This window comes from Aedes aegypti, chromosome 2, assembly GCF_002204515.2.
Source record: "Aedes aegypti strain LVP_AGWG chromosome 2, AaegL5.0 Primary Assembly, whole genome shotgun sequence".
In the NCBI taxonomy this organism is placed as follows: Eukaryota; Metazoa; Arthropoda; class Insecta; order Diptera; family Culicidae; genus Aedes; species Aedes aegypti.
Genome location: NC_035108.1, coordinates 307,161,630 through 307,173,881, shown reverse-complemented (window position 1 = coordinate 307,173,881; position 12,252 = coordinate 307,161,630). Strand labels below are relative to the sequence as shown.

The 12,252-nt window shown below is 36.1% G+C and overlaps 1 long non-coding RNA gene across 1 annotated transcript; it reads left to right on the top strand.

Annotated features, from left to right (window-relative positions):
* The first annotated feature begins 4,438 nt into the window (after nt 1-4,438).
* Nucleotides 4,439-4,747, top strand: LOC110675742. The gene is made up of 2 exons (XR_002499750.1): nt 4,439-4,500; nt 4,558-4,747. It is a non-coding gene; the product is annotated as an uncharacterized LOC110675742 (long non-coding RNA).
* The last annotated feature ends 7,505 nt before the right edge of the window (nt 4,748-12,252 follow it).

Sequence of the window (12,252 nt, the reverse complement as noted above, 5' to 3'; positions counted from 1 at the left end):
CGTTAGTAGTGTTTGATCCTTCGACCTTGACGCTTGCTCCTGCTGGGGCGGGTGATGAGGGCAGGATCAAACATGTCGCGCGTCGGTAGTGAAGCGGTGAAAAGTGATCGGTTCGTTAGTAGTGTTTGATCCTTCGACCTTGACACTTGCTCCTGCGGGAGCGGGTGATGAGGGCAGGATCAAACATGTCGCGCGTCGGTAGTGAAGCGGTGGAAAAGTGATCGTTTCGTTAGTAGTGTTTGATCCTTCGACCTTGACACTTGCTCCTGCGGGAGCGGGTGATGAGGGCAGGATCAAACATGTCGCGCGTCGGTAGTGAAGCGGTGAAAAAGTGATCGGTTCGTTAGTAGTGTTTGATCCTTCGACCTTGACACTGGCTCCTGCGGGGGCGGGCGATGGGGGCAGGATCAAACTTGTCGCGCGTCGTTCGCTCAGAGAAATGAAAAAGCGCCGTGGATCGCTAGTAGTGTTTGATCTATTGATCGCGTCGCTTGCTCTTGCGTGGGCGAGTGACGAACACTTGTTCGGCGTTTAATGCGATTATCGAATTATTTCGCGAATCCGGTTAGGCGTGATTATATCATGGATCGCATCACCAAACATTGGTGACTCCCAGATCTTTACCTTATCCCACTAACCCAATATCCTCTCCATGACAACCGTGGAGATGCAGAGGTGATCTCGATCTCTAGTAACAACGGTAGTCACACTAACATTCCTTCCCTTCCCCGATGACCGTAAGGACGTGGCCGGCGCCGTTATTGACTTTTAAATTTGAGCTCTCGATTTGTGCACATTGAAGAATGGTAAGCTAATCCCAAGCCCCATTCATTAATTCCCTGTGCAACTTCGATTGTTCTGGTCAATCACGGAGTAGCAACTACGAATTGTACGGTCATCTATGCTTATGCTTATGCTAACATTTTGGAAATGTTACTGAAGGTTAGTTATTTTTCGTTTTTTTTCGTAAAACCAAACTTCTATCAGCAAATATGAATCATTTTTTCATAAATGAAAGTATTTCCCACGTTCAGAATAATACTTAACATTATTACTTTGCACTCATGTTCTCATTTAAATGTTTATTAACTCTCTGATGAACCAGTGTCAAATTGTGTTCACTTCATTCACTTCATTTTTTTTAATGATTCAGGTCTGATTCACTTTATGTTCAACTAATTTAAGACTACACCCGATTCTGTTTTTGCACGGGGGATGCGTACCGTGCAAAAAAAATTTTCAGTTCAAAATTTCAAAAAACGTGCAAAAAAGTAACACCAGTTCTCGAAGTTTCATGCAAAAATAAGATTTTGGCGAAAAAAAATATATGGAAACTTTTTTTGCACGGCCGTGTAAAAAAAATCCGTGCAAAAACAGAATCGTGTGTAATACACTTCATTTTCAAGAGATACTGGTTTTAACCAATCATGTCAGAATCACCTCATATTGAAGAGATTCAGGTATGCCATCATATTCAATAGTTTCAGTTCTGATTCACTTCATTTCAAGACTTCCATTTGCTATTTCATCTGATTTAGCAAATATTATTCGCTCGAAATCCTTAATTGTATTTGCTTACTAGTGGCACCAACCGGATTTTTATTTTTTAATTAAAAGGTTTGCTTTCCGGATGTCTATGACACTCTGAACAACTTTCCCAAGGACTCACAAGAGAGAACTAGTTTAGTACGCTCAATTTTACATGCCCACTAGTGCCACCTAGCGGCAAAATTGCGAATCAAACTGTTTCCCTTTTGAATGTCCTTGATCCGCTGAACAACTTTGCTGAAGGTCGATTCTTCGCATATCATAAGGATCTCGAGATATAGCTATGTAAACCTATTTAGAGGTGATGCTCAACTTTTTGGAGGGTGATGTAATATTCAACTGGGTGTTGCAATATTTATTTTAGTGAGTCCGTATTTATGACGGGTAGTGTAGGTATAGCAAGAATTTTTCTCGCTACCCTCCCAACATAGGCTCACGACCACCCTGGGGGTCGCAACCCACAATTTGGGTAACTAGGGTAGGTGTACCAGTTATGGCCACAGTGGTTCCCTATTTCGCCATACGTGATATCTTGCACGCCTTCATATTTTGAAAAATCTTTTGTGTTTTAGCAGTGAAATAAAGGATAAATCTTGATGTTCAAACATTCAAAAAGATTAAACATGTAAAAGTTATCCAAATTTTGCATATGGCCAAATAGGGAACCACTATGGCCATAACTGGTACACTTTCCCTATGCCAAAATATATGCGTTGATGGACTATTGTAATAAATTAGAGAACTTAAGGTAAGGCTGGAGCCATGGGTTATTGGTTGGATGTAATTGAAAGGATTGTCATTCAAATGGATACTGTCTTAATTTAAAAGAATGAATCAATTCAGCAGCAGAAATTCGCAACGCACTAAAATGCGTTGAAATTCCACGAATGCCATCATCTTTGTCATTCCATTTAATGCGCAATGCGCTTTCACTTTACCGAAAAGGTAGGTCAGCAGCCAGGCTCGCTGAAAAAAAAAAATAACGAAATAAGTGCGCATCTACCTACCTCGACTCATGGCCGGTAATATACCAGCCTGAATGAAGTCATCCGTGTCAGTCAGTCAGTCACACGTTATGGAGGTTGCAAATTCGTCATGAAAAACACCAACTGCGTAAATACCAAAGAAAGACAACATACAGGTATTTATCGACCTGGTATTGTATCGGAACGTTTCATGTCAATTTAAACTTGAAAGTTTCGAAGAAAGAACAATTTTCTGTCGAAGTTATTCTCGTTTGCCAAATGGATTAGAGTAAAGCACTACTAGCACACTATCATGATTCATCCATGAAAGTTTTTTCTCGACCGAATTTGGGTGATGTGCTAATATCCACCGTATTAAGCTTTAGTCAGTGAGAACTTGCCTTTTCCCCTGTATTTCAGTGAAAGATGTTGATACAAACCGATGCCAAATTATTCTTACCTTTTAGAAGGTGATATAAGATTTCGAATAATCTTGGTCGTTTATAAGAAATAATGCAATGAATTACTTACCGTTGCCTACATTCGTCGTATCTTTTTCATATTGGCCGTAATCAGGTTTGATTCGTCTCACAGCTAACGGCTCACTGTGATGTAGTGAGTGGTCAAACTACACAACTTGAACGTTACAGGGTAAAAGCATCGGTTTTGGCCAGCCTAAGAGAAAATGTCAATGAAAACTGAATGGGAAGCCGTATTTATACAACGAATATGTCAAATGCAAGCTTTCAATCTATATTATATGTGAAAAATATCAAAACTGAGCCAAAACCATTTTTTCGCTTTGAAAATCCCGTTGGTCAATATAGGCCAACGGAACCAGTTTCGGCCAGAGATTTAACTTCGGTTCCTAAATTGGCCAATTGCATTGATTTCTCATGAGAGTGGCCAAATTAGGTGTATGGGAGTTAAAATTATAAGGAAAATTAATTGTTTTTCTTATGTTTTGAATCAATTTGGACAAGTAAATGAATGTAGCTCTATCATATGAATGTGATCTACTGCACACAAAAGGTCCATGATGATTGGCTATGTAAAACGGTGTATAATCCACTATGGCTACAACTGGCGTATGGCCAAAACCGGTGCTTCTACCCTAATGAAATGATAAACTAGATTATTAATATCTTCGGGCATCACTCTTCATATCCACAGCGTGATAAAATATGTGGGTTTTCTTTCAAATGTATTGCCCCATCAAAATACAGTCCTAAAATATAAACACAATCACTTTTGACCGGACAAATGCATGACGACTCACAGTGCTGTGAAAACACAGTGAAACACAATCACAATCAAAGCAATCGTTTTCTACACCGAACATCACGCATACATTGATGCGTACAAGTTTTTTTTTCTCAGTCCAGACGGATGGAAAATTTTATTTACGTTCTCAATTATATGCGATCGTAGAGGGGATTTCATATAATTCCATGAATTATAGAAGTTTAACGGCGTGTGATTGGGATGAATGTACGGGACCGTCCATAAATGACGTAGCATTTTAGAGGGGAGGGGGAGTCTGCGATTTTGCTACGAAACATATATATATATATATATATATATATATATATATATATATGGTATGGGAAAATAGGCTACGATGGGGGAGGGGGGTGTCAAAAATTGTCCAAAAAATGCTACACTGAGCCAATTAATCCGATTATATTTATCTGGAAAATCATATACACGCATCAGAATTCATATTTGATAGGTTTTATTAACACCCAATAAAGACTATATGAAGGTCCAACGAGGTTTAAATAATAACCATATGGAAGCCGTTTGAATTTCACATATAACTTATTGGATATCGTTTACCCATTCGGTAATTGAAAAATCAGATACATGTTATATGATTTTATATTGTGAAAAAAATCTTTTTATATTTAGTACTACGATGGTGGCCACTGCATACAATTTGGTAGCAGATTTTGGTTTAACGACGAGCTTTTGCAAATTTGTAACGGTAAGCTGGTACATATAAGCTTTTCAATAATTATATAGTTTTATGTACATATTTCAGAATGTGAAACCATTATTTGCGAGCATTTACCTTGCTCGCTGAAGAAATTCGCTGCTGATTCTATACAACTGAGAACTTTCTAAAGTTCTGTTTGACGATATCTAGGTGAGATGTTTTATTCGGCAGTTAGTTTTGTGCTTAAATTTTGTTAACATGGTTCCATTGTTTTAGATTTTTGTACCGACCATCCTACAACAAAAATTACTTTGCTGCAGGTTCCAGTAGTAACTATGAGATGGTTAGGTAGTGGATTCAAATACGCGGATGATGAAAGATTTGAAGACTGGGGAAGTACTTGGTCCCTCTCAAAGCATGTCAAAAAAGAAATCATTTACGTGGATTCTAATACGTTATGTTAAATAAATAATTTTAAAATGTACTACTCTAGCGTACTTTTATTTTTGAGATTTTTTTGTCAAATAATCATGTAGTAAATGCCATTTAAACATTATTTCAGTTTTATTAAAGAACCAATTATTATCTATATTTATTTTGGATGAAATGTATATGATTCTGTCTATAACACCAACTTGCATTGGATTCCATATCCATCGTCTTTATGCTTAAAAGGTATGTGATTTTCATAATGAACGCTATCTATACAATTTCTAAATAAGAGCTATATGAAAAGCATTATGGAAAAAAGCTATATGTTTTTGGTAATGACTTGAACATGATTACTTCTCAGAGTGTACGTCATTTATGGACGCTGCCTACTATGTCTTCGTCCAAGCGATTACGGTGAAAAAGTGCAAAGTGGACAATTGAACTGAAGTTATTTATCGAAATACATATAGTCGTTGTATTGCATATTTGGTGTACAAGTTGACGGACCATAACAGCTTGCACAAAATTACAGATTTACAATGAATATATTAACATTTTAAGTTTGATATGACGAATAAAAGCGCTTGCGACGAAGTACATCTAAATCTTATCTGAATTTTTGCAATAGGAGGCACTTCAATATGACAATATTAGTTGAATTCATGTAGGCTTACATCAGATTTTTATTTAATTGTGGTATGATATGAAACATGATATGTCAGAAAGTTCCAAATATTACTATTTGAGCCAGCTTTATTAAAATCTGAGCTATTTCATCTCGCCAACCAAAATTCACCTCAAGTGTTGAAGAGAAGCAATTTATGCAGGTCCGTCCCACTCGGGTTCAGATTGGGTACCACTTCTAGTACTGCATTTGGTCCCTCGGTAGTGCAAAAGGTACCCAAGTTTGACAGATCGCAGTACACTTTAAACGGCATTCTAGATTACCTTATGAGCCATGAAAATTTTGGGCAACTGCAAGGGACATGGGGGTCTTTAATTTGTCTTTGATTTATGTGAAATCTAAGATTAAGAACTTAATGTACATGGCTTATGAAAACATTCTATCAGTCGTTGCAACTTTCTTCATCGATCTATAATTCCTCAACGATAGATCCCGTAGATACTAAACGTTAGTTTCTAATGCCGTTTGAAGATCTGTGGATTTAGACATGGGTCACAAAAAAAGCATAACTTTTCCCAACCATTAAAATTGGACACATTGGAGAGGTTCCGTCAGACTACCGTAGAAGACCCAAACCGAATAGGGGCGTTTCGGACTTGGCAATAATTAGACAACCAGTTATGATTTGCGGTGATTAATGCCCAAGATCTCGTTAGACAGATGAATGTTTATTTTTTGTTTTCGTGCTGTTCTCATGCCAATAGCAGAGGTGTGAGAGAAGTCGCAAGTTTTACACCGTTTTTATGATGGTTTAAAAAAATCCGTTCCATTACAGCCATTTGGTTTCGCCTCTTTACTTTTTACAGCTCCGCGCTAGATTGCTATTAATTTATTTTTTGTTTCCACTAAATCGGTTTTGATTCTTTTATGTGCGTACATTATTATGCAGTGATGTATGTTGACTTACACGGATAGGGGGTTGGTTCAATCATTTATAACTTTTGATTAATGCAATCAAAACTGAAGTCATAATTGGAATGTGTTTCTGTGAATCGCTAAATCATTAGCGTCTGGAGTTTTTTTTGAGGATTCAAAAAACCAGACCACAAGGACAGACATAACACAAATACATTTTCTAATCGTGAAAGGAGAACTGTATATGTCTGTCAAAATTTCACACAAAAAGATATTTTGAAAAAGCAAAATTTTGTCTATATGTCACTCGTTTTTAGCCTTAAAAGTACATTAAAAATATTCTTTTTTTTTATATTCTCATGTAACAAACAACAGATAATTTTTTACTTAAACTGTAGGCATTAGCAGAAAAGATCAGGTACGTTGGGTTACAATTTCTTTAGTTTCTTCCCTTTAAAGACTTGAGTAGGGCATGAGTTGGCCATCTCGTGACATCGACTTCCCTAGTGAAGATCCGTGGATCCATAAAGAGGGCGTAACGACTTTTCAAACAACATTTATCTTTTAATTCATTCAGGAATTACTGTCAAAATTTATTTTGCATTGTTTCAGGGATACTTCTCATAAAATCTGAGAAGCATCCCTGAAACAATGCAAAATATTTTTTTTTAAATTTAACTGTTTTAGGAATCGATTTCTTTTTATTTTTATTTTTTTCAAAATTGATCCATTTCTTTTTCTTCAACTCCGTATCCTTTCAGGTGCAACCAATCGGTCTTCGGGTTGTTAGATTAACGATAGAGGCAGGTATAGGCCTGATACCGGCACCTTAATGGGTGTGCCAGCGTCCTAGGGTGTTGGGGGTTCCAATGGTCGGCTCACGATATCCTTGCACCTCGAGCGGACTATCATGGCAGCTACAGGGGTTTACCACGGGTTTATGGGGGTCGTGGGAGCCTTTGTCGAATTTTTCAGGCATACGATAATCGGTCCTGGGTTATGAGTAAGGCGTTAGGATGGCTATTGGGTATTACGGGGTTCCTTTGAATAGTGAACTACTAATTGGCATACCTGATTTATACTGCTTGGTATACATTCAAAATTAGTCACTTCGACTCGAATTAACTAACGGTCAACTTGATTTGGAAATATTTGCGTGTGTTCCCACTGAGATCTACGGAATAGACCTTTAGCTTAACTCTATTCGTCCTAATAGCCTGCCCATTCTGTTCCCTTTTCCACCCCTTTATTCCCTTTTTGACGTGGCATACATTGTGGCAAACGCTTTTCCCCTTTTTCAAACACTTAGTGCATGAATATTGTTTGACGTGTCCAATACTGGTTTCGTGTGTTAAAAAATTTTGTTCTTAAAACTATTTCCGGAGAATCTTCAAATTAACAATTATTAACAACATAATAGCAAACAAATTATAATTTTAACTAACATTCCTATTCAATTAATTTAATTATTTTGAACAACAAACTAACAATTATTCTAGAAAACAAATGAACAAATTAAGATCATCTCAACGGTAACAGTTCTTAAAAACATGTTTGGATATTTTAGGAACTTACTAGAAGAACCTCTTAAATAATTCTTAAATGAGACCAAGAAAGAATACTTGGAAAAATCTCTGACTTCCCTTAGGAATCCTTGTCTAGAACAAAGGCGTGTTCAGTGAAATCCTTAAAGAATTCTTGGGATGTTTTCTGTAGGAATCCTTCAATAGCTTTAAAAAGATTTGCAGGTAATGTAGGTAAGTAAATTTAATAAAACTCTATAAATTTCAATTTCCAAATGCTTTGAAAACTTTACAGCTTAAAGCTTCAAAGAGAATTCCTATGAGAAATTTTTGTAATAATTTAATTTAGAATTGGTCAAAATTCTGAAATAATTCAAGCTGGTCAAAATTCTTGAAGAATTCTGGGAAGGAAAATATAAGGTTTCTAGAGTAAAGTTCACAAACTTTTCAACTGCGCCCACCTTGCCGTTAATTGCTTCCCCGTGACCCACTAGGGTTAGGGTAAATGTACCAATAGTGGAGGTACAAAGCACGGTTCAACTTCATTAAATCCATCAAAATTCAAGTAGCGCAATAAATGTACAAATTTTTGTTGTAATGGGAAGTAATGACCTGGGAGGGAGGCACCAGTACTACACACGAAATATGACACAACACTTTTCCAAATTGCAAGATAACTCCCGCTCACCAACAACAATCAAGGCAGGCTTGGGGAAAATCGCTAGTTTTCTTTTATTGTGTACCTTCGATCTTTCTGGACAAACTTGGAAAAAGTGCCATAGTTTTATGTGCATTCAATTTTAATGATGATTGGAAAACAGTAAAAAGATGCGTGTTTCATTTCTTTATATTCGATCAAATTAAAAGGTACTATCGTAGCATTGCTTTTGGATGTTGCAGGAATTGATTTTCAACCGACTGTTGTCAACTTTGTTGGAATGCAAAAATTTGTTTTGATCAATTACGCGCTTTTATCAAGTTTGTCCATTCTTCAAGATCTGGGCTCACAGTGACAGTTCGTGACAGCAGAATCTCGGCTCACTATGACGTACATAAATTTTGTATCGGTTTCTCCCTCCCAGGTAATGACCATTTACTTAATGAGAATACTGATTTCATCGCAGTAACCATCGGAATGTCAGTGAAAAATAATACCTCCACTATCGGTACACTGTTCCTTTAGTTGAGGTAAATTTTAATTTGTGTTCCTATAGTTGCGGTATCCGTTGCTTTCTTATGGGATCCTCCACTATAGGAACACTTTACCGCAACTATTGGTACAAGTGAGAAAAGTTTATACAGTTTTTGTAGTATTTTATCAATTTTGAAGCGAATTGAACGATGTTTTCGGATATTTCTTGTATCCATAAACCAATACATTGATTGGCGGTGTCGGCTCTGCAGCTAATTCAATAAAATCAGTGTAAATGGCACTACCGCAACTATAGGAACACCCACAACTAATGGATCAATTACCCTATATCGAAAAATAATGTGTTTTGTAGGTCATTGGCTACACTGTCGCACATTTAGATTGTTTTCCAGATTTCTGGTCAAATTACACCGGATTTCAGCAGTTGAACTTCCGGTAAGATATCACCGAAGGATCTGTAAAACTGTTGAACAAAATCAATGTTGAACTATGAGATGATCAGACCGGGAACTGTAATCTTGTCATTTCGATCAAGAAGCACTAGTGATCCTTTATAAAGAGATAAGCGGAAGTAAAATGGAATGATTTGGCAACAGACCAGCAGTGTTGATTTCGCTCGGCGTCGAGAATAACATTGTAACACGGACATGACTTCCTTAGGCAGCGTCCATTTATTACGTAACGCTAAAATTGAAAATTTTTGACCCCCTCCCCCCGTCCGTAACGCTTTTTGTATGGAAAATTTTAAATTTTTGTATGAGTCGTAACATTTGAGCCCACTCCCCCCCTCCCCCTCGAGCGTTACGTAATTTGTGGATGCCGCCTTATTGCTAAAAAGTGTATTTTGTTTCGTTATAGATCTTTGAGGTACATATCCAAACTAATAAACAGCCGAAAAAATCAACAACTAAAAATCGCATTGACAAAAATTTAAAAAAGAAAAATATTTAATTTTTTTGCTTCATGCAAAATTACTTTTACCGAAATAATTTCAAGCGGATTACATTACTCTTCAAGAAAAGTTCAAAACAAACATAACGCATGTTCGTTTGGCTCACACTTTGACAGCTCTCGCTGCTCGATTGGCTCACATTGGCAAACTAAAAACAAACAAACAAATTTGCAGTATATCTATAAAATAATAGGAGGGTCCGTAGCCATGAGACTACGCTTTCCCTTCATAAACGGAAGGTCATGGGTTCGATTCTCAGCCCCTCCACAAAAAAAAAAAAAACCGTCCAGCCATCAGAAGACGCCGCACGGAGGACCGTCCTTCTCCGTCAGTATCAGATGGTGACTGACCCGGATAAAAAATACAATACAAAAACAATATAGCGTATTGTAACAGTACCATTCAATATATTGGAAATACAATACAGTATATTGTACAATGACAATACAATTACAGTACAATATATTGTTTTGAACAGTTCACTGTATTGTATATGAGATTTTGGCAATATAATGTATGGGTGGTTAATTATCGTAACAATACAAATATATATTTTTTCTCATACATACATTTTGAAAATACAATACGATATATTGTTCATGTATTGTCTTGATTAGCAATTCGTGTACTGTTGTACAATACAAAAACAATTCAACGAACTGTATTTCAATTAGTGATGAAAAGTATAGTATTTGTTTTTTTTTGTATGGATTGTCCTCCAACTTACCGGATATTTGTGTCAACAGTAGCAAAATAATTTTAACTCCTTTTATTTATTATGGTTGCATTCGTCGTTACAACTAATGTCAAGTGACTTCTGCAAAACTACTTCTTTTACTTTTTGAATATTTTTCACCCAACATTTCTTGCTTTCTGAACTTGTTTTGATTACTTCTTTCAGCCAAGCTACACAGAAACATTCAACAGTTGTTTTACGCAAAAATAAGAATTTAACCAAAATTGTAAGGTATAAAACCAATAAAAAACAATACAGTGTTCTGTTACAATATATTATATTGTTTTTGAATTGTATATTCAAACAAGAATACTGTTGCTTCGACATTCAATTACAATACGGTGTATTGTATCCAATACGTTATTTTGTACATTAATTGTTTATTCCATTCACTGAATGATACGTTTTTATCCGGGGAGACAAGCCGAAAAAATATTTTTTTTATCTTGGGTCAACCTCCAAAAATCTTGGTAAAAATCTGTGTTGTGCAAAAATCAAAAATTTGATTTTTTAGATCAAAAATATTTTTTGCAAACGTATTCTGGTTGTATTTGGCATGTCAGCAATTATTAATTTAAACTAATTTCACTTAAAGTAAGAGAAAGATGCATAATTGTTTCTAAAAGATGAAAATACAAGTGTTTGACAGACAGAGTAAAGGCATTTCTGCTTTACTTCCAAAATTGTGTCCTAAACTCGTGGAATATCCTAGAATCTTAAAAATCTCTTTATTTAAAAAAAATCTGTGAAAAAAGGGTGATTTTAGTACATGCATTTAATGGCATTGGAACTCGATATTTTTCCACCAGAATCATACATATTTATTTATGGAACGATGTTTACTATAAATACTGATTATAATGCATGTACCGTCAACGTACCAGTATCCGCTCATGTTCCAGTAGCCCGCTCACCTGTTCAAAAAGTAAGGTAATTTGAGTAAATACACAAAAAAATGTCCATAGTATGATTCTATTCGTCGATTTGAATTGTATAGCGGCTAAAGTTTTCAAATTTACGTTGTGTAAACTTATCTTTTTTCAGTGTGAGCGGGCTACTGGAACATGAGCGGAAACTGGTGCACTGATGGTAATCAAAATATCGAAACGAGTAGTGTAACAAATGCGTAGGAAATTATACAAGCCTAAGCTGCCTTATTTTAAAGATTGCCTAACGAAAAGGCACCAAACTTCATTCCATTTTTATCAAGTTTACAGTACATTCAATGTTATCCTTGGGAAAATAAGCACTCAGATCTCAATGACAACCGTCAAGTTTTATCTAGCATAATTTAGAGGTACGTACAAAAACAGATGGAACAGTTTCAACAGATGGGGCAGAAGTCTAATAAATTATTCCTCTTATTCTCTTCATTAAATGAGTGTCTCTTACAATCGTTGAAATTATTTTTGTTTTTCAATTTCTTCCGTGCCATCATTTTTGCCACCATTCTAGATTTTTCGC